General features: G+C 34.8%; 1 protein-coding gene and 1 non-coding gene across 2 annotated transcripts in view; one reads left to right on the forward strand and one right to left on the reverse strand.

Moving 5' to 3' along the window:
* SNTG1 (syntrophin gamma 1) overlaps nt 1-21830 on the forward strand; it is a 534413-nt gene that overhangs the window by 392906 nt on the left and 119677 nt on the right. The window lies entirely within an intron of this gene.
* Nucleotides 21572-21678, reverse strand: LOC112320888 (U6 spliceosomal RNA). Its single transcript, XR_002976458.2, has one exon. It is a non-coding gene; the product is annotated as a U6 spliceosomal RNA (small nuclear RNA).

Consider the following 21830-nt stretch of genomic DNA (forward strand, 5'->3'; position numbering starts at 1 on the left):
TCATTTTAAGTCAGAGGCAGCACAAGGGATGCAATATTCAATTTTCTGAGAGAATGAGGTCAAGACCCGCATAGAGTGTTATGCGAGTAGTACTGCTCTTAGAAAATATAACAGTTTTGAAGTCATCTGAAGTAAATAGTATTAATACCCTTTGTTGAGCTTTGTGATTCTCATCTTGAGAAAGACCTTATGTATTCTGAACCTTGATCCTCCATTTTTTAACATCACTGTCTTTCTTGCTAACTTGTGCTCAGTTTGTGCATTACATTTTCACAACTTACTCCATTATTTATAGGAAAATGTTTTCTACTAGTAAAATGTTTACTGTTTATAAGTTACCTTAAAATGGTAAGGAGTCATGTTGTTGGCAGTAATCGTTCAATGATATCACTGAGTCTTTTGGAGCCTTGACACAAAGAAAAATTATTATTTCTTTCATGTAAGACTATTTTGTCTTCGTTGAAAATCAATCGTTTGGCATAGCCATCTTCATTAATTATATTAGACCTCTTTGATTACGTGCTGCAACTTCTACATCAGCACTTGTTTCTTCAAACTATACTTTGTGTTAGAGAGATGGCTTCTTTCCTTGAACCACGTAAATCAAACTCTGTTACCTTCAAACTTTTCTTCTGCAGCTTCCTCACCTCTCTCAGTTTTTGAAGAATTAAAAAGAATTAGGATCTTACTGACAATTAGGCTTTGGCTTAGAGAATGTTATGGTTGGTTTCATCTTCTATCCAGACCCCTAAAACTTTGTCCATATTAGTAGTAGGGCTGTTTTGCTTTCTTATCATTCTTATGTTCACTGGAGTAGCACTTTTAATTTTTTCAAGAACATTTTCAGCCTTTCTTGGCTTTCAAGATGCCTTCCTCATTAAGCATCATTTTTTCTAGATTTAAATTTAAAATGAAAAAAATGTGACTGTTGCTTTCACCTAACGACTTATAGGGTACTATTGGGTTTTTCACTGGATTAAATTTAATATGTTGGGTCTCAGGGAATAGGGAGGCCTGAAGAGAGAGAGAGAGGTAGGGGAGGGTTTGGTGGAGCAGTCAGAGTATACACATTTATGGAATAAGTTCAAGTTTTATTTGGGCATGGTTTGTGGAGCCCTGCAACAGTGACAATAGTAACCTAATATTTTTGACCAGAGATCACCATAACTCACACAGTGATAAATAAGTTTGAAATATTGTGAGAATTTTTGAGACACTGAGATACACGGACATGGAATGAATAAATGCTGTTTGAAAAATGGAGCTAATAGTATTGCTCAGTTCAGGATTGCCACAAGCCTTCAGTTTGTTAAAAAAAAAAATCAATACCTGCAAAGTGCAGTAAAATGAAACACAATAACGAGGTATGCCTGTACGTTAAGTCATCTACTTATCTTGATCTTTTAGGCAACTAGCTATTTTAATGTATTACAACCACAGATTATTCCACTTATTTGTAATTAATGTTCTAAAAGTAAATGAATAGTTCACATTTAGTACTTTAAATGCCATCAGTTTGGTTCAATGTGACAAAAAGTGTTTGGATCTGCATTTTTTACTCCAATGTATTAGCTAATATTCCTAACTTCTTGTCACTGCAATACTGATAATATTTTCTGCCTTCAGCCAAATTAGTCATAAAATTACTAAAAATGATCTGGGTTATCAGATATGTCTAGATATGATTCATATAGGTAGGGTGGGATAGGAATACAAATGTGTTAAGTTATCTTTAACTTTCTGTTAGAAAACAGACAATTCATATTTGCTTTTCCTCCTAGTGTCACTGTGGCAATGGGATCACATACACTTCCTTCAGCTACATTCACAGTCAGACTGGTTTTATAAGTTGTTCAAAGACTCTTGTTATATCAGAATTCAAACACAGATTTACGTATCTGACAGCATAAGCTTTTTTAGATTATTCTAGATTCAGCAGCTTCTTAGGTATATTCAGGGGCATTAAAACACCTATGAGAATGTGGGCTGAATTTCCTTTGCGTTACGACATTCTTTTACTGCGCATTTCTTGTTAGAGCTGCGGAGTGTTTCCAAAGTACATGGAGAAATTGTTATTGGCCATTGTTGACTGCACATAGATGTAGATAACAAGGGCAATGGTACAAGTGTAAACTATATGTCAGTTCAAGAAATTAAGGAAAATATGTTCCTGAGTTTAGAAAGATACAATCTTCTATGTCATTACTTAAGTTTATTGACTTGATCTGTCATGGTAAAAAGAAATATAAATTAAAGTGCCAGTTTATTTCTCATATAATTTGCATTTATTTTCTATTATTGATTTTAATGTTTTATTATATGTGCATTGTATTGTAGACTGCATACTTTAATGTTATAAGATGACTTGCTCTCTGAATTCTACATTTTCTGACATAAACACTACCACCTCTATTTTATTCCATTTGCCTGTCGTATCTGTCTTTGTTAATCCTTTTTTATCTTTAACTTTCCTAAATCACCTCATTTTACATGTTTTTGCATATATTACATAGTTGTGTTTTGCTTACTGAACTAAAATGAAAGACATCTTATTATAATGGATAAATTTACTTAATTTATATTAATTAAAATAAGATCTATGCGTGGGCCCTGACTGGTGTGTCTCAGTGGATTGAGTGCGGGTCTACAAACAAAAGGATCTCTGGTTCTATTCCCAGTTCTATTCACATTCCTGGGTTGGGGGCCAGGTCCCCAGTACGGAGCACACGAGAGGCAACTACACATTGATTTGCTCTGCCTATTTTTCTCCCTCTCTTCCCCTCTCTAAAAATAAATACATAAAATCTTTTTAAAAAATCGGTATGGTCCAATTATACAATCATATTCTATCAGTTTTAATAAAGAAATTTTATTATTTATTTATTTTTAATTTTTTTTAATTGTTGTTCAAGTACAGTTGTCTCCATTTTCTCCTCACCATGCCCCCCACCCCACCCATCACTGTCTCCCACCCTCAAACCTACCCCTTTTGGCTTTGTCCATGGGTCCTTTACACATGTTCCTTGATGGCCCTTCCCCTATTTTCCCTCATTATCCCTTTCCCCACTACCCTCTGGTTACTGTCAGTTTGTTTTTTATTTCAATGTCTCTGGTTATATTTTGCTTGCTTGTTTGTTCTGTTGATTAGGTTCCACTTACAGGTGAGATCACATGGTATTGGTCTTTCACCGTCTGGCTTATTTCACTTAGTGCTCCAGTTCCATCCATGCCATCGCAAAGGGTAGGGGCTCCTTCTTTCTCTCTGCTGTGTAATATTCCATTGTGTTCCATAATTTTTTGATCCACTCATTTGCTTCCAGCACTTGGCTATTGTAAATTGTTATTCCTTGTTTGTGCTTACTTTTAGTTGAGAAAGTTTGTCTTAACTCTAATCATCTAAATTATAATCATTCTCCATGTTATTAGATATCAGTACAGAATCCTTATTTTAAAAAATAGAGAATGTATACATTTGTTCTTCTGTTTTTTCTTTTCAAATATCCCATTATTTCAAGAAATTATTTTATATATTGAACTTATTTACTTGATTTTTAATATTATTGATTTTAGCATTGAATGATATATTTTTTAATTTTATTAAATTTATTGAAGGTGACACTGGTTAATAAATTATAATATATAGGTTTATGTTGTACGGCTCTACATTATATCTCTGTATATTGCATTGTGTGTTCACCACCCAAAGTCAAGTCTCTGTCACCATATATTTACCTCCTTTACCCTTTTCTACCTGCCTCCCTACCCCTCTTTTCCTATGGCAACCACCATACTGCTGTCTGTGTCTATGACTTTTTGTTTGTTTGTTTTGTTTGTTTGTTGCCTTCAGTTTGCCATCCTATATATGAGTAAAATCATATGGTTCCCAATTTTTTCTGATTTATATAGATTAGCATAATATTCTTAAGATCCATCCATGTTGTCTCAAATGACAGTATTCCATATTTTTTATGGATGAGTACTATTTCTTTGTGTATATATAGCACATCTTCTTTACCCCATTATCTTTCAAAGGACAGTTTGGTTGTTATCATGTCTTGATTACTGTGGGTAATATATGATATATATCTCTATGATATGTGTGTGATACACATGTGTATATTACTCATATGCATGTAATATATGCATGTGCACATATACATGTGTACACATGTGTGTGTATGTTGTCACATATTATGTAGACAGGTGCATGTGTGTGCATGTAATATTTAATACACCATATTACATGTGTTTGTGTGTATATCGATTATATAGATATCATATAGATATATACCATATATGATATATATCACATATTATAATAGATATATATCTATGTTCATTGCAGGATTACATATATAATGAAATAAATGTGTGTGTGTGTGTGTGTGTGTATCTGTCTTTACAAATAAAAGTTTTAAAATTTTTTCTGGTAGATACCTAGAAGAGGGATTCCTGGATTATATGGTAACTATTCTTAATTGTTTGAAGAACCTCCCTACTGTTTTTCATAGTGGCTGTACCAATTTACATTCCCACCAACAATGAATAAGGCTTTCTTTTTTCCCACAACATCTCCAATACTTGTTATTACTTATTGTTAATAGACATTCTAATAAGGCATGAGGTGTTGTCTCATTATGGTTTTTATTTTTATTTCCCTAACAGCTAGTAAAGTTGAACATCTTTTCATATATTTGTTGGCCATTTGTGTGACTTCTTACGAAAAGTGTCTGTTCAGGTCCCCTGCCCGTTTTTTAATTGAGTTGTTTTGTTGTTGTTGTTGTTGTTGAGTTGTATGAGTTCTTTATATATTTTGGATACTAACCCCTTATTGGAAGTATTGTTTGCAAATATCTCCTCCTATTCATTTGATTGCATTTTTGTTTGCATATGTTGATGATTTCTTCTGCTGTGCAAAAACATTTTAGTTTGGTATAGTTTCATTCATTTTTGCTTTTACTTCCTTTTCCTTTGAGGTCCAATTTATAAAATCCTAAGAGCAAGTTTCATAAGTTTGATACTTATATCTTCTTTTATGTGTTTTATCATTTCAGATCTTATGTTTAGGTCTTTGATCCATTTTGAATAAATTTTGTAAATGATGACAAACAGCAGTCTACTTTAATTCTTTTGCATATGGCTTTCCAACTTTTCCCAGCACCATTTATTGAAAAGATTTTCTTCTCTCCTTTGTACATATTTGGCTCCTTTGTCAAAAAATTTTGCCAATAAATATGTTTTGGTTTTTTTTTCTGTTTGAATGATAGATTTTGATAACTGGCCATAACATATGATAAAGTGAGCATAATTATGCTACTGGTGGTTTTCTTTTTCCAACCATTACCAACTGTTGTTATTCATTTTATTGCACATTTAAATCCTCTTTTGCTATATTTTAAATCCTCTTTTGTAACAATAATTGCCAATTCATTTTCAGTACTTATTTTTAAAGACAGCATGTTTTCTACTATACAGTACCATTTATTTTTTAATACTTTCATGTCTTGGTTGCCAGAAGTTTATCCTTTTGCATTATCTAGAAGAAAATTCTCTCTCCTCAGGAGAATATGTTTTCCATTTGTTTTTACATGTTCAGAAATTTTAAACTGTGTCCTTTATTCCTGAATAGCATCCTTGTATTGGAAGTTCACATTTCCTTTCTTTCAGAACATTATCTTCATGTGTTCAATTTTGCAGTTGAGGTTACTGAAGTTAAATAGATTTTTTTTCCCTTTGAAGATTTCTTTATTGACCTTGTCTAGCTGATCAAAGATTCTTTTCTTTTCTTTTCTTTAAAGTTCAATAACTTGATTGATGTAGACCCAGAATTGCTTTTCCTGGTTTAATTATTCTCAGGACAAAAAATGTCTGCTTAATTGGTAGCCTCAAATAAGCTTATACTTTGAAAAGTTTGTATGCTTTAAATAAAGCTTTATATGTTTTTCTTTTAATTATTCTCTTTTCCAGGTTCACTAATTATGTCCATATGGATGTCTTACTTCTCTTCCATATTATTTTCTTTGTTTCCCATAGATTGATTGATTGATTGATTGATTGATTTTTAAACAGAGGAGAAGGGAAGGAGAAAGAAAGGGAGAGAAATATAAATGTGTGGTTGCCTCTCAGACACACCTACTGGGATACTGACCTGCAACCCAGACTTGTGCCCTGACTGGGAACTGAACCAGCGACCCTTTGGTTTGCAGGCTGATGCTCAATCCACTGAGTCGCACCAACCAGGGCCCATATTATTTCCTTATAAACTCTTTTATATTCTTCATCTTTTTCTATTTTGTTTTCTTATTTTTTTAGTCATATTCTGTATTCTTAGTTTTCAGCAGTGTTTATTCTAATAATGTCTTTGAACTTTAACATAATTTCAGTGAGTTTTAATTTTTTTTGCTTTCATTTCTCTTCTGAGATGAATGTTTCTTTTCTTTTTTTCTATAGTGTCTTACTTGTGGTCTTTATGTCTGCTTTTCTTTTGGTTTTATTTTATTATGTAAAGGGGGATTTATTTTTTCAATTTTCTTGAGTTTATGATTTTTATTACAATTTAACTTATTGTTGCAATATTTTCTATTCATTATACTTTATTTTGAAATTACATGTTGTGTTCATCATCTCCCTCATGGTGTAGTAAGTATAAAGAGATTATAAAGATACTAAGGAGATACTTTAAATGAAGTCATTTTTTCCTGGTCAAGCCTATAAAAGAGAAGCCAACACTATTCAATATTGCAAAAAATTCCTGAAATAATTTAACTTAACAAATCCTTTCTAACTATACCCTGATAATTAATTCAAAATTCTGATTATGAAAAGAAAAACATATGAACATACTCTTTTTCCCCTGAGGTTTACAATATTTGCTAATCATATATACTTTCTATTACTGAAAACTTTGTAAATGTGTCATCAGTGACATGAACCATTTCTATGAGCTGAGGGAATACTGAATCCTTAAAATTAGACATGAACCATAGAAGATTCATTTTATTACTCATCTGCTGCTTACACTTCTGTAGAATTTACATGGAGCACTATATTTTATGACTTCATATCCACGTTTATTAGGTCATCTGTGCTCACATAAACTGTAAGTTTATTATTTCGTCTGCTTTTTAACATGCTATACTGTAACTGGCACATCTTGTAATGCAAAATGTTGGGAAGATACATTGTCTGATGAGCTTAAATAAGGTGTTAAAGGAAATATATAACAATGCTCTTCTGATATTATTTATAGGTATGACCACATCACCTGTTCCAGGGTCTATGTATGTGAAGTGTTGGATTATTATTTTTCAATTGATAAATCAGTTGATTTCTCTAATATCTGATTAATTTTATAATTTTCAATATTCAATTTTATTTGGGAATATCAATGAGAAATTAGAAATGATAAAAGCTAAGAAAAGATTTATGAAAGTTTTAAAATATTTACACAATTTTATATGTGTTAGATCATGAAATAAATAAAAACGAGGCTTGAAATCTTATGTCTGTACCTGTGTCTTTCAATAATTGGATGATAAATATCTTAAGTTAAATCTCCTTAAAAGAGAGTAGTGGCTGATCAACAAAACAAACAAGCAAAATATAACCAGAGACATTGAAATAAATAACAAACTGACAGTAACCAGAGGGCTGAGGGGGCAGATAATGGGAAAAAGTAGAAGGGTGGTCAAGGAATATGTATAAAGGACACATGGACAAAGCCCAAAAGGGGTAGGATCAAGGGTGGGACATGGGGATGGGTGGGACAGGGGGACATGGTGGGGAGAAAATGGAGACAACTGTACTTAAACAACAATAAAAAAAAAAAGAGTAGTGGACTTGGTATAGTTTCCGGTTTTAAGAGAACAGAATATAGAAATTATGTGCATTAAGTTTCTAAATCTTTACCTATAAAATGTGTGATGAAAGCAGACTAGTAACTAACCAGCAGTTTTGGAGTTATGTAAGTGCAATTTCTAATCTCCCCACTTCTTACTGGCTGAATGTCCTTGGTAGTTGTTATAAACTACCTTTGCTTCTAGTTGCCTGACCTATAAATCGGTTGCTTTAATGTATGATGTTATTTAATAGATGTTAATAGCACAGCATTTTTGGATATATTCTCAGAAGTAGAATCTCTGGTTCATAAAGCAGTTCCATTTTTAATTTTTTGAGGTAACTCCATAATGCTTTCCTCAGTGGTTGTACCAATCTGCATTCCCACCAATAGTGCACTAGGGTTCCCTTCTCTCTACATCCTCACCAACACTTGTTGTTTGTTGTTTTATTAATGATAGTTATTTTAGAGGGTGTGAGGTGATATGTCATTGTTTTTAATTTGCATTTCCTTGATCAGTAGTGACATTGAGCATCTTTTCATATGTCTGTTGGCCATCTGTATGTGCTCTTTTGAGAAATGTCTATTCAGGTTCTTAGCCCATTTTTAATTGAATTGTTATTTGGTTTAGAGTTGTATAAGCTTTTTTTAAAAAATAAATTTTGGATACTAACCCCTTATCAGATTTATCATTGGCAACTATGTTCTCCCATTCAGAGAGTGGTCTTTTCATTTTGTTGATGGTTTCTTTAGTTGTGCAAAAGCATTTTAGTTTGATGTAGTCTCATTTGTTTATTTTTCTTTTTTCCCATTTGCCTTAGGTGATATATCATAAAAAAATATTGCTGCAAGAACTGTCCAAGATTTTACTGCCTACTTTTTCTTCTAGAATATTTATTGTTTTGAGTCTTAAATTTAAGTCGTTAATTCATTTTGAGTTCATTCTTCTGTAATAGAGTAAGAAGGTCATCTAATTGTATTTATTTTTGCACATATGTGTTGGAAAGCTGTGGTATATTTTCACAATGTAATACTACTTGGCTATAAAAAAATGAAATCTTACATTTTGCATCAGTGTTGATTGACCTGGAGAGTATTATGCTAAGTGAAGTAAGAGTAATTCGGTCTTCCTGGCATCTTGAGGTCTTAATCTGGGGACCTTGTCTGAGCTATAACTATTTGGCCCTCCCAAAGAAATTAAGGGAAGTTTATTATTTTTCAGTTTGTATCAGAGCAATAAACTAGAAAAATAGCTACAGGTCTAATTTTCATGGTATGTGAAAAGAACAATTTTTCTCGTATAAGTAAAGGTAAACATTCTTGCGTCATTCTGTATATATTTCCTTGTATCAGGAGCCTATGATTTGATAGTAGCACTAAGAAACTCAGAGAAGTTTTATTCCCTTATATAAGTGAGCACAACTATTTTGAATATTAATATGACATTTTACATTGTTTATTCATAATCATCAAGTGCGATCATATTTTATTACAACAGAAGAAAATGAGTCTAGTTAAACCAGCACACATTTTCTATGCTTGCCTGAGGAATATTATTTCCATATTTTGGAATAGTTTTTAATATTTCATTGACTTAATCAAATTAACAATGAATAGCTCTGATGAAATGACCAAAAGATTTAGTCAAGGAAGGGGTAACATGTTATAGAGATGAATTAGCAAAAGTTAAGTAAGACAAGCTGCAGAGAAAAAAGAAATGTACCACATGTTTTTTGCTTCCATTGTCATGCCTTAAGCATAATTTAATTGGTCAAATTGTGTAATTAATTCCACTTGGTGTATGAAGGAAGATAGAAGTGATTAGTGGCCCTGAAAAGCATAGTAAGTATGTTTGACTTAAGAGAAACATTCATCCCATTGGGGATTTAATGGATTGACCCTTTGTTCCATAGTGAATACACTGTAGAAACTTTATTGCCAGGATTCCTTTCCTAACAGGTTTGATGGTGGACACTAAACTAATTCACATGTGTGCTGTGTTTTACTAGACTAGTTTTTTGTGTGTTAGTTGAGGTGTTAAGGTACAACTCAGATGATGTGACTAATCTGTTAAGTGATTTATCATTAAGGAATTCTGTAATACAAGTTGACTTAAAAAAATACTATACTGTTTAGAAAAGATAGTTTTCAACAGTGGTTAATTGTCACAGGTATAATATATGCCATTAACTGAAGGAGAAAACAGCTCAAAATACAAAACTATTTATTAAATTATATTTACAGTTACACTGTAGCAGTAAAACATAGTTGCATGCTTGGGAATTTGGGGACTATATTATAAAATAATAGATATATTGTATATATTTTACTTTTATTAACAAAGTAAATATACTGTGTATGTTATTTCTATATTGTAAAATATAGAAATATATATTTCAAATGAAAAAATGATCATTGTTTTGGGTATCATAGGACCCATTGACACAGAAAGAAAACAAGTATTCAAAATATTGGCTGCAGCCCATTTCATTTTTCATTTGAAGAGTCACAGACATAGACCTTGCAGATCCTTATGATCAGGGAAAACAGAGGTGTTAAGTGCATCACCAAACAGTTGCCAGATTATTGGGAAACATTACTCTATGAACATTTTGCACTTCTGTATGTCTCATGAGCAGAAACACTTAGTTACAGACTATTTTTAATGATATTTATACAGCAAACAGCCTCAGAGAATAGAGATAGCATTCCTCTTCAGAGCAAAAGGAAAAGTTGTATATAGTCTTAGGATTGAGACAATAGCTTTCTTCAGAGCAAGAGGGAGACATGCCTACTGTTGGTTGTGAAAGTTTTGGTTTTCTAAGTGCTCTTGTATAATGCAACCCACTCTATGTTCAGGCACATCTGCCACAAATATGCTGATATCCATGATGCGTGTTGTGCCATGATTAATAAGGTCCTTTGTCTCTGAACCATGAATATTACAACCTGCCAGTATCCATAAACCTATGACAGCCTAATTTCATAAAATCTTAGATTCTTCATGTTGCATAACAGTCTAGAGTGAGGATGACATGCTGACAGAAATATAGCTTTTTGGTAGAGAAGGGTAAGGAGGGCCTCATGGAGCATTAATCAGATTTAGGAGAAGCCCATGGACATCAGTAGAAAATATGTCAATCAAATTGTTTGGTCAATCACACCATAATATTGTCCTCCATTATATTGCCTATTAAAGAGGAGAATTTTAGAAATTATTACAGGCAGAGGACTGGAAAGTAAATTCAAAAACAGCCCCCTCAATAAATAGTCCCTCAGGTACTTTTAGTGTACTTCAAATGGGTGAGTCTTGCTCACCAGTCACAGAGTCAATCTCAAGTCTGTCACCCCATGACAGCTTGATTCTGTCCTAGGAAAGCAGAATGTTCTACCTCTAACAGACAATGGTTACAGATATGCTCCCACACTAAGCATAAAGAGGGGAAATTTATAACCATTATGAGCAGCAACCAGATGAATAGTTAGCACTCTACCTGTTCACTTGAGAGAGATGATAAAGTGGGACACATAATGTTTTATAAGAAAGAATGACAAGAGCTCTGCTCAAATAGGAAAAAAAATGAACCTTGCTTTGTAGCATAGAGCCTCCTCTTTACTCTGATCTATCGCTGTCCATACCTTGATCTAAGTTGCCTTATGAGGAAATATAATTTGAGAAGAAGAGCAGATATTGAGGTCACTCTGACTCTAAGGATAATTGATACATAACTATCCAAATAAGCTGCAGAACTTTGGATAAGGAAGGGGCTCAAAATTGTATGGTTCTGTTTGACACAAGTACCCATATTATCAACCCACCTGTTCTTGTGGGATGACAGAATGCCTGAATTTAAAAAATAAATGCTGTTTGGAAAGGGCTTAAAGTATATGAGAGTCTAATGTGACTTTAAGGTTAAGTCCTTTGGGCCAAGTCAATGTACTTGTGTTGTTGCTTTAATATCCATATGTATAGTAGGAACTATACACAATTCATTGTATAGTGTATAGTATATACAATGGAGACATATAAGCACTGTGCATTGTATGCTTGTGCTTCCCTGTTTCATAAGTGCCAGAGGAGATTCTCTAAATTGAAAATTGCCACATGTATAGATGAGCTTGCACCTTTGTGGCTCCATGACCTATGTGATTCCTTTGAGCTAGATTTTCTGTGACTGATGATTTAGCTAATTGGAATCCTGACTAAAGGAGGCATCCCTAGGGGTTAGACTTGTCTTTTCCCCGACATGGTTACCAAACATACCTCTTTTGAAAAATAGCTCTTTATCCATCCATGCTTCATAGTATTCCATTGTGTAAATGTATCATAGTTTTCTTGGATCTGGAGAGCATTATGCTAAGTGAAATAAACCACGAGGTGAAAGACAAATACCATATGATCTCACCTACAAGTGGAACCTAATCAGCAAAATAAATAAGCAAGCAAAATAGAACCAGAGACATTGAAATTAAGAACAAACTGACAGTAACCAGAAGGGAGGTGACAGGGGATAACAGGGGGAAAAGGAGAAGGGTCATCAAGGAACATGTTTAAAGGACACTTGGACAAAGACAAGGAGGGTAGGATTGAGGGTGAACTGTGGGAATGGCTGAGTTGGGGGGAGTAATGAGGGAAAAATGGAGACAACTGTACTTGAACAATAATAAAAAATATTTTTTTAAAAGAAAAGAAAAAGTTCTTTCTGTGTTATAGTTGAGCTGTCCAAGGGAGGACTTAGGACTCTCTCACTTGACATTTCCATTTTATGGTGGTTCAGCTCAAACTCCACAAGTAACAAGACAGGAAGAGCCCAAAAGGCCTCACTTGTGAAATGGAAATGGAATTTTTAGAAATGTAGTTAGTTGGCCTCATCAGCATCTTAGCTTTCTATGAAACTGACAGCTTCCCCTTTTGGGGAAACTTTACTTCTCCTTCTGATATCTAAAGCAAAAACACCAACTCAAAGAAGACCTTTGTTCACACAGGTCACCTCAAATGCCTGGACTTGGGTCACTGATGGTTCAGCAAAGCTGAAATCTGAAGGTGTCAGTTGGGCTGCCAGGACTGTCCAAGCTGAGCACCAGCAGTGCAGACCCAAATGTGAACACAGTCACTCCACTCAGCAGGCAGACTCATGGCCATTCTCACAGCTCTTAACAATGCTCTCCTTGATAACCTTTGTTGTATTTTTACTGATCTTTAATCTGTGACACAGCTATCTGGCCTGTCACTTGGAAAACTACTAACTGGCAAATTAAAGACTCCACTGGGAGCCACTAATTGTGGAAACAAGTCATTGCTGCTGATCAACTCTTTGGGTCAATCATCTAGATGCCCACAGTAAAAATAAGCCCTCAGCTGAGACCCCATTCATATCTTGTGCAGATTGATTTTTTTCACACATCTTCAAGGTTTGCAGACATGATTTTTTTTTCATTCAGGTTGTGTGCCTTGTTAAGCAAATTTTTATTAAAATTTTTATTGAGAAAATGTAGATTCACCTGTAGTTTTGAGAAATAATTAAGAGAGAGCCTATGTACCTTTTACCTAATTTACCAGATGAGCATCATTTTGCAAAACTAATAATATAACATCACAACTAGGATATTTAAATTGATATGATTCATATACTTTTTCTTATTTTTCCAGTTCTTTTTAAGCATTTGTAGTATGTGTGTATTTTAGTTTTATACAATTTAAGAACATGTATATGTCCATTTATCTACCACCAGTCAAGATAATGAACACCCCTATCATGCTCCCTTGTGCTACCCTATTTATAATTACATCCATTTCTATCTCCACACTTTTCCTTAATCTCTGACCATCAATAATCCATTTTCCATTTCTAGTTTTTTTCAAAAATTTAATATAAATTCAGTGATATAGCATGCAGTCTTTTGTGATTGGCTACCAAAATTTGTACTCTGGTCACCAAAATCTGCACTCTGGCCACCAATGGATCTTGTTCCTTTGAAATGTAAAATACATTCACACTATCAAAGCTTTCCAAAGGTTTTATCTCAATATAGAATAAGCTCGAAATTTAAGGTCTCATCTAAAGGTTATCAGTTCAGAGTTCAAAACATAAGCATTTAAATCACATAAATAATACACAAATGGAACTTCCTGGTGTAATCCATTAAGCACAGTTCTTGGGTCTCAATCCCTTTCTATGGACTGCAAAGCTAAAGAGACCGTTTGTCTGCCTCCAGTGTTTTTAACATACAACATTGGAAAATGCATTGACATTCCAGTTCAAAATAGAAATGTAAGATCAAAAGGAGTCACTGGTGCATAACAGTTCTAAAATTCATCAGGGAAAATGTCGGATTTAGTTGATTAGGTCTCAAGATTTGGTCGTAATTCTCTGTAGATCTTGATTCTATTCTCTGAGTCATTCTTTAGTTTTTTAGGAAGGGTAGCACGTGTTTGCAGCTGAGTAGTTTCATCAGGACTGCTTTTTGCCAATAGGATTAAGCGAATCCAATGGCCTGCTTTAATTTTGTATTTTTTCTGTTCCTGTTGTGTTTCATGTTAGCAGTGTTTCTACTGAGACAATTTTCTTACTTATTTGAAGTTGCTCATAGAGTTTAAAAGTATTCACTCTGTTAGACAATAGTTATTTTCACAGATATTTCTAAGATAATCTTTCTATCTTGGCCTCTTGCTGAGATGCCTGGGGACAACACCATTAAGATTTCTCCATGTGGGAGATACTCTGTCTCACAGAACTTCTCCTGGCCACCAAGGATGAGAAATAAGTTGTCCCAGACACAATCTGGCTGTTCCAGTGGAAAAAGGGGGTGGTGATTCCCTCTAGTGGAGAATGCCCCGAGCCAAATGGCTTTTATTGGGAATGATATGTGTAGGCGTATACAGCATACATGCATAGCCCATAAATCAATATCAAAAGGTTATAGTCATATAAAAACAGGTATTATCTATAGATAACAGTTGAAGGAACACAGAGATTTGTCATAAGTCAGGGTCTGTGATACATGGTGATGCCAGATGCTCTTTAAGGCATGTTTCATGAGATAAGGGGTTTACTTACTCCTTATGTGTTAAATTTAAATATCCAGTTTATATCAATAGGGTTATGCTAGGCAGAGCAGTCTTCAAAGGGCAAAATGTACATTCTTTCTCAGGCCAGATTTGCCCCTCGGAGCTGTTCTTTCCATTACAAGGCTGAAGCTGCCCCTGGCATTGTTTTCAGTCTGAGTCAGATGGGGCAGCAAAGCAGCCAAGAGGTTAGGAAACTTTTTACAGATAGAATCAGGACTCAGGCTATGACAAAGCTGAGGGGTGAGGGTCTTTCTGCCCCTTTTCTATAGTCCCCTAAGTTCTTCCCTGATGGTCCCTTCATGAATGTGCCTGTCTTAGGTTGTTACTCCCTTGAGGAATCTTACCCGTCATTGGCTAACCAGTCATCTGCCTGGGCCAAGCAGGGTTAAGTGAGGGAGGCAGGGGCTGTGCTCCTGCCAGGAGGAAATGTTCTGTCTCCTTAGTGGCTCATGGCCCCGAGGCCTTTTCACTCAGCCCTAGCCATGGGACTCATGTCCGTTAATGAGGCTACAGTCCCTGAAACCAAGCAGGATGGCTGCCAACAACTAGAGACCCTAGTTTAGAAGATTTCTGAGTCATATCTGCTATCTTTTAAAAGGACCAACCCTCTGGGTGAAATTTTGATTTTCTAAGATTTTTGGTAAAAGTTTGTATAATCACACATCTCATCTTTTTTCTGTGATAAAATTTTAGAAGCTACCCAACTCTTAGCATATTTGACCATCTGGAGTAACTGAGAATATTAAAAATCATTAAGCCTTGTTTCATTTGTATTTAATGTTTTTTAACCAAATTTTTCCCTTCATTTTTTCTTCATACATTTTACTATTTACAGTGAGAAGCAACCAAGCAGTACTTTCACGATTTTGCTTGAAAATCTCCATAGGTTTATAATGCAGTTCATTTTTCACAATTTTTACTTTCCAAATAACTGCAAAAGACAATTTCATCAAGCTTGCTGCCAATACATAGCAAGGCTCTCCTTTCTTCCAGTTTTAAATAAAATATCAGTATGTGTTTCTTCCTTCTGAGTCCTTACTGGCTAGTGGCATTCCTAAGTCTAGGTTTCTACTGCAGTTCAAGTTGAATAAGTCTTGTTAATCAATGAATATGATTTAGACTTGCTCTGTCATGTTACCCTAAAATGCTTCCAGACTTTACCCACTTCTCAGTGTCAAAGCTATACCTATGTCTTAGATATTTATAACAGCATTATTTTGCTTCCAGTTTCAAAATCTCTGTTCCTATTCTATTGTGACATAACAAATATATATAAACATAGTGACCTTAAACTATACATATTTATTATATCATAGTTTCTGTTGGTGAACAGTCCAAGCTTAGCTTAACCTGTTTTTCTATTCTGTGTCTCCCAGAATGAGAATCAAGGTTTGACTTCTGCTATTATCTCATGTGAGGCTGGGGATTCTCTTTAAGAATTCGGTTCAGATTATGAATGGGACTGATATCCTCCATCTAGAGGCCACTTGCTGTTTCCTATCACATGACCCTATTCACAGCATGGAAGCTTGCTTGTTGAAGGCCAACTGGCCTGTGTCCCTGCTGTTTCCAGCCTCCTTTAAATGGCTTACTTGATTAAGCTCCTCCAGGATAATTTCCTTTTGATTAAATTTACTCAAGTGATTAGAGATTTTAATTATACGTGCAATATCTCTTCACCTTCATGTAATATATAATCCAGGGAGTGGCATCTTGCCTATTCATGGGTTCCTCTCACACTCAAAAGAAGGGAATTATGAAACGGGATGAGCCATCAGGCATTATGGTAGCATTCACTTTTTAAAAACATTTTATTCTCTCTAACAGACTTATTAGACTTTGAGAAATTCTAAATAAGTCTTGGGTATTCTCTTAAAAACTTCTGCCTCATTACCTAGTATAGTATCTCATGATAATCTGGAGACTTTATTAGTACTTGTTGCATGAATTAATTTCTTCCTTTCCCACATTCGATATAATGCCTGCAAGATCAGGCACTCCATTGAATTTGATGACAACCAGGAAAGGAAGAATTAATGTAAAATCATCATCTTCTGTTGACACAAGACTTTAGGTTTTGAGAAGATAAGACTTCCTGATGCCTGAGCTAGACCAGCATATTGTTATATCATAACAGTTTTAAATAATTATAATAAGGTTTCTATTCTTGGAAAAACATTAAATAATTATAACAATGCTAATTTCTCTAATTATTAAATTAGTCAAGATAAGTAAGCTACCATATCAAAGAAAGTCACAAATGTATAATGTCTCAAACAACGTAAATTGTTTTGTTTCTTTTTTTTCTCACCTAACAGTCCAAGACAGGGGTTCCTAACAGGTAAGGCAAGTTGCCTCTACACTGTGATTCAGAAACTTATATTGTAACTTCATTATCTTCTACAGTCCTAGTATCAAAATGCATGCAGTTTGAAGAACAGGCTAGAGAAACCTACTCTGAAAGTGGTACACACCATTTCAGCTCACATGCCATTGGTGAGTTCTAGGCACATGGTCAGACCTACCTAAAAAGATGCCTGGGAAATATAACCCTCTGGGTATCTAACTGTATGTTTCAACTTTATTTATTAAAATTATCTCTAAACCTTAGCATTTTGTTTTCACTTGCTTGGGACTCAGGTGTCTTATGACTAAAAGGTTTCTTCTTTTTTTTTGTTATATGATTGTTTTTTAATACTATAAAATCTTTAAAGTTATTTTTAGGAATTCTTAAGTTTAATTTCCTCATTTTACTGAGAGAAAGAACCCAAAATATTAATTTAATTCAATATATTATCTTTCTGTTATTTTTATAAGATAACTTTTCATAGATTGATGGCCTGATGTGAATAAATCATTCTTGTTTTCAAGGAACTTAAAATATGTTTTGGTTAAATCATTTATTTAAGGTTATAAAGCAAGTAAATTTTAGACACAGGCTTAGGATACAGGATTCATAAATCTTATTTCACTACAGTATTTAGAACAGTCTTTAGGCTTCAGCACATTTTCTGAACACTTTGACACGAATTTATTTCAAAAATATTATAACAATAATATGAATAGTAGCCATCAAAAGTGGGTCCATATTTTAATCCCTACAACCTATAAATAGGTTACCTTTCATGCAAAAAGAAACTTAGAGATATAATATATAATTTTGTTGAGGACATTGATATGGAGACATTATCCTGTATTATCTGGGTGTGCCTATTTAAATCACATAACTCCTTAAAAACAAACAAACAAACAAAAATTTCAGGATAAGGTGAGTGAAAGAGAGAGCAAGAGGGATATTAAGGTGATGATGATGATATGACCACAGAAGAAATGAAGAGATGCTCCTTTCCTGGCTTTGAAGAATGAGGGAGGGGGGTATAAGATATGTCCTCTCTAGAAATTGGACAATTTAAGGAATTGGATTCTTCTCCAGAGCCCCAGAAAAGAATGCAGACTACTGGCATCTTCATTTCAGCCCAATGAGACTTGTTTCAGACTTCTGACTAGCAGAATTGTAATAAAATAAAATTGTGGTATTTTAAGCCACTAAATCTGTAGTCATTTTTATAGCTGCGACAAGAAACCAATGTAGATTTTGGTATTTGGAAGTGAAATGCCATTTTAAAGTACCAAATCTGTAATTATTTATAAATGAGTTTAGATTCAAAAGTATCATAAAACAATGTTGATGTTTCTCATCTGCGTTTTGCCATTTTTTTAGCAAAAAAAAAAAAAATCAAGGAGTAGAGTTCTTTATTTATTTATTTATTTATTTATTTTTATTGTTATTCAATTACAGTTGTATGCCTTTTCTCCCCTTCCCTCTCCCCACGCCGGCTGAACCCACCTCCCTCCCCTACCCCCACCATCCCCCCAGATTTTGTCCATGTGTCCTTTATAATAGTTCCTGCAATCCCCTCTTCCCACTGTCCCCACCTCACTCCCCCCTGGCTACTGCTAGACAGTTTGCCCCCTCAATGTCTCTGGTGGTATTTTGTTTGCTTTTTTCTTTTGTTGATTATGTTCCAGTTAAAGGTGAGATCATATGGTATTTGTCCCTCACCATCTGGCTTATTTCACTTCGCATAATGCTCTCCAGTTTCATCCATGCTGTTGCAAAGGGTATAAGCTCCTTCTTTCTCTCTGCTGTGTAGAATTCCATTGTGTAAATATACCAAGGTTTTTGGATCCACTCGTTTGCTGATGGGCACTTAGGTTGCTTCCATTACTTGGCTATATAAATTGTGCTGCTATGAACATTGGGGTGCATAGGTTCTTTTGCATTGGTGTTTCAGGGTTTTTAGGGTATAATCCCAGCAGTGGAATTGCTGGGTCAAAGGGCAGTTCCATTTTTAGTTTTCTGAGGAAATTCCATACTGTTTTCCACAGTGGCCTCACCAGTCTGCATTCCCACCAACAATGTACTAGGGTTCCCTTTTCTCTGCATCCTCTCCAACATTTGTTTGTGGATTTGTTTATGTTGGCCACTCTGACTGGTGTGAGATGGTACCTCATTGTGGTTTTAATTTGCATCTCTCTGATGGCTAGTGATGCTGAGCATCTTTTCATATGTCTCTGGGCCCTCTGTATGTCTTCCTTGGAGAAGTGTCTGTTCAAGTCCTTTGCCCATTTTTTAATTGGGTTGTTTGTCTTCCTGGAGTGGAGTTGTGTGAGTTCTTTATATATTTTGGAGATCAGGCCCTTGTCTGAGGTATCATTGGCAAATATGTTTTCCCATACTGTTGGTTCTCTTTGTAATTTGGTGTGGTTTTCTTTAGCCTTGCAGAAGCTTTTTATTTTGATGAGGTCCCATTTGTTTATTCTTTCCTTTATGTCTCTTGCTTTAAGGGACGTGTCTGTGAGGATGTTGCTGCGTGGAATGTCTGAGATTTTCCTGCCAATGTTTTCCTCGAGGACTTTTATGGTGTTACAACTTATATTTAAGTCTTTTATCCATCTTGAGTTTATTTTTGTGTATGGCGTAAGTTGGTGATCAAGTTTCATTTTTTTGCACGTAGCTGTCCAGATCTCCCAACACCATCTGTTGAAGAGGCTGTTTTTGCTCCATTTTATGCTCCTGCCTCCTTTGTCAAATAGTAATTGACCGTAAAGACTTGGGTTTATTTCTGGGCTCTCTGTTCTGTTCCATTGGTCTATGTGCCTGTTTTTATGCCAGTACCAGGCTGTTTTGATTACCGTGGCCTTGTAATACAGTTTGATATCAGGTATTGTGATCCCTCCTGCTTTGTTCTTCTTTCTCAAAATTGCTGCAGCTATTCAGGGTCATTTATGGTTCCATATAAATTTCTGAAATGTTCATTCTATATCTGTGAAATATGTCATTGGTACTCTAATAGGGATTGCATTGAATCTATAAATTGCTTTGGGTAGTATGGCCAATTTGATGATGTTAATTCTTCCAATCCATGAGCATGGTACATGCTTCCATTTGTTTGTGTCTTCCTTAATTTCTGTCTTCAATGTTGTGTAGTTTTCCGAGTACAGGTCTTTTACCTCCTTGGTTAGGTTTATTCCTAGGTACTTTATTTTTCTTGTTGCTATATCGAATGGGATTTTTTTCCTGATTTCTGTTTCTGCAGTTTCGTTGTTGGTGTACAGGAATGCCTTTGATTTCTGAGTATTGACTTTGTATCCAGCTGTTTTGCCAAATTCATTTATTAGGTCGAGTGGGTTTTTGGTGGAGTCTATAGGATTTTCCATGTACACTATCATGTCATCTGCAAACAGTGACAGTTTCATTTCCTCCTTTCCAATTTGGATGCCTTTTATTGCTTTTTCTTGTCTGATTGCTGTGGCAAGGACTTCCAATACTATGTTGAATAGGAGTGGTGAGAGAAGGCATCCTTGTCTTGTTCCTGATCTTAGTGGGAAAGCTCTAAGTTTTTGTCCATTGAATATGATGTTGGCTGTAGGTCTCTCATATATGGCCTTTATTATGTTGAGGAATGCTCCCTCTATTCCCACTTTGCTGAGTGTTTTTATCAGAAATGGGTGCTGTACCTTATCAAATGCTTTTTCCGCATCTATTGATATGATCATGTGATTTTTGTCTTTGGTGTTGTTGATGTGATGTATTATGTTTATTGATTTGCAAATATTGTACCATCCTTGCATCCCTGGGATGAATCCCACTTGGTCATGGTGGATGATCTTTTTAATGTATTGCTGGATGCGGTTTGCCAATATTTTGTTGAGAATTTTAGCGTCTATGTTCATCAGAGATATTGGCCTAAAGTTTTCTTTCTTCGTTGTGTCTTTATCTGGTTTTGGGATTAGGATGATGCTGGCTTCATAAAAAGAGTTTGGGTCTTCCATCAGTTTCCAGGGCTTTTGTGTGTTGGGAGTTTTTTGATGACTGCTTCAATTTCATCTGCTGTTATTGTTCTGTTCAGATTTTCTGCTTCTTCATTCAGTTTTGAAGATTATGTTTTTCTAGAAATGTGTCCATTTCACCTAGGTTTTCAAATTTCTTGGCATACAGTTCTTCGTAGTAATTTCTTACAATCCTTTGTATTTCTGTGGTATCAGTTGTAATCTCTCCTCTTTCATTTCAAATTGTGTTTATTTGGATCCTCTCTCTTTTCTTCTTGATGAGCCTACCTAAAGGCTTGTCGATTTTGTTTATCTTTTCAAAGAACCAGCTCAAAAATATGGAACACTTCATGAATTTGTGTGTCATCCTTGCGCAGGGGCCATGCTAATCTTCTCTGTATGGTTCCAATTTTAGTATATGTGCTGCCGAAGCTAGCACAGGAGTAGAGTTCTAAGAATTTTTTTTACAGAACACTGTCAACTCCAGTGGAAGTAGATAGGGTAGGATAGCAACTCTCCTGAGGTGTCTTAATAGAAAATGCCTTACAAAATATTTATATGTTCAGAGAATGAAGAGAAGCAGTTATCCTT

This window comes from Desmodus rotundus, chromosome 8 (genome assembly GCF_022682495.2).
Source record: "Desmodus rotundus isolate HL8 chromosome 8, HLdesRot8A.1, whole genome shotgun sequence".
In the NCBI taxonomy this organism is placed as follows: Eukaryota; Metazoa; Chordata; class Mammalia; order Chiroptera; family Phyllostomidae; genus Desmodus; species Desmodus rotundus.